The sequence below is a fragment of the Aegilops tauschii genome, unplaced genomic scaffold (genome assembly GCF_002575655.3).
Source record: "Aegilops tauschii subsp. strangulata cultivar AL8/78 unplaced genomic scaffold, Aet v6.0 ptg001202l_obj, whole genome shotgun sequence".
NCBI classification, from domain to species: Eukaryota; Viridiplantae; Streptophyta; class Magnoliopsida; order Poales; family Poaceae; genus Aegilops; species Aegilops tauschii.
Genome location: NW_027333404.1, coordinates 2,516 through 5,000, shown reverse-complemented (window position 1 = coordinate 5,000; position 2,485 = coordinate 2,516).

Genomic DNA, 2,485 nt, shown 5'->3' with positions numbered 1-2,485 from the left:
ATAGGGCTTCGTTGCTAAGTGCTACAAGATCTAGTGCACTGGAACTCGTGGTTATGGACCCGAATCCTTTAGTATGGAACATTGTCTTTTCCAAGTAAAAACCCCTAGTATATGAAAGAATGAAAAGGTGCTTTCGTTCTTGTGGAATAAGAAGCCCTCGTACCTTAATGAAAGGAAAATCGTAATTTTTCGTTAGGTATTTGACCAAATAGGATCGTCCAGTTCCTACAGAACCTATCACTAAAATACCCGATAGGGCTAAGCGGAACGAAAAGGGTTTTCCATGAGATGGTAAATGAAAACGATTAGTCCCACACGAGGTTTGGGAATAAGTGATTGTCTGATAATGAGCAAGGAATATACGTCTTTCTGCTAAAGAGGATCTATTAAACTCATAATTCATTAGATCCTTGTTATCAATGCCAACTAGGTATCATAAGTAAATGGATCCCGGTTGTTCAATCCTTTGATAACCAAGGTCATTCTTTGCTAAAGAGAAATGATCACTATGAGTCAGACTCAATAGAATTGGATCCATTCCAAATAGCGAGAATTAGGATTCTTGATCCCTCTCAATCTCTCTTTCAATTCGAGGATCCAGAGAGGTGTTTTCATAGTCATCTCCGAATATTTGCCATCTCGGAATATTTTCGATTTCATTTTTCTATGATATGTCTTTCTATATGAAAATTGGTTATTTACGATGTACGATGATCCCTGTTAAGCATCCATGGCTGAATGGTTAAAGCGCCCAACTCATAATTGGTAAATTTGCGGGTTCAATTCCTGCTGGATGCACACGAACGGGAACATTCCATAAGTCTATTGGAACTGGCTCTCTATCCATGGAATCTCATCCATCATCCATACATAACGAATTGGTATGGTATATTCATACCATAACATAAGAACAATAAGAACTCGAATTCTTATCGATACTGGAACTCAGAGCATAGGAGGGAAAGTCGATTTATGGATGGAATCAAATACGCAGTATTTACAGAAAAAAGTCTTCGTTTATTGGGAAAGAATCAATATACTTTTAATGTCGAATCGGGATTCACTAAGACAGAAATAAAGCATTGGGTCGAACTCTTCTTTGGTGTTAAGGTGGTAGCTGTGAATAGCCATCGACTACCTGGAAAAGGTAGAAGAATAGGACCTATTCTGGGCCATACAATGCATTACAGACGTATGATCATTACCCTTCAACCGGGTTATTCTATTCCACTTCTAGATAGAGAAAAAAACTAAAGGAGAATACTTAATAATACGGCGAAACATTTATACAAAACACCTATCCCGAGCACACGCAAGGGAACCGTAGACAGGCAAGTGAAATCCAATCCACGAAATAATTTGATCCATGGACGGCACCGTTGTGGTAAAGGTCGTAATTCCAGAGGAATCATTACCGCAAGGCATAGAGGGGGAGGTCATAAGCGCCTATACCGTAAAATAGATTTTCGACGGAATCAAAAAGACATATCTGGTAGAATCGTAACCATAGAATACGACCCTAATCGAAATGCATACATTTGTCTCATACACTATGGGGATGGTGAGAAGAGATATATTTTACATCCCAGAGGGGCTATAATTGGAGATACTATTGTTTCTGGTACAAAAGTTCCTATATCAATGGGAAATGCCCTACCTTTGAGTGCGGTTTGAACTATTGATTTACGTAATTGGAAGTAACCAATTAGGTTTACGACGAAACCTAGAAATCGATCACTGATCCAATTTGACTACCTCTACGGGATAGACCTCAACAGAAAACTGTTGAGTAACGGCAGCAAGTGATTGAGTTCAGTAGTTCCTCATAGAAAATTATTGGCTCTAGAGATATGGTAATATGGAGAAGACAAAATTGTTTGAAGCACGCACAGAACCGGAAGCGCCCCTTGTTTCAAAGAGAGGAGGACGGGTTATTCACATTTAATTTGATGGTCAGAGGCAAATTGAAAGCTAAGCAGTGGTAATTAAGACCCCCGGGGGAAAATAGGGATGTCTCCTACGTTACCCATAATATGTGGAAGTATCGACGTAATTTCATAGAGTCATTCGATCTGAATGCTACATGAAGAACATAAGCCAGATGACGGAACGCAGAGACCTAGGATGTAGAAGATCATAACATGAGCGATTCGGCAGATTTGGATTCCTTTCCTATATATCCACTCATGTGGTACTTCATCATATGATTCATATAAGATCCATCTGTCTAGAGATCGTCATATACATCTAGAAAGCCGTATGCTTTGGAAGAAGCTTGTACAGTTTGGGAAGGGGTTTTTTGAGAGAAAAGAAGAATCTACTTCAACCGATATGCCCTTAGGCACGGCCATGCATAACATAGAAATCACACGTGGAAGGGGTGGGCAAATTAGCTAGAGCAGCAGGTGCTGTAGCGAAACTCATTGCAAAAGAGGGTAAATCGGCCACTTTAAGATTACCATCTGGGGAGGTCCGTTTAGTATCC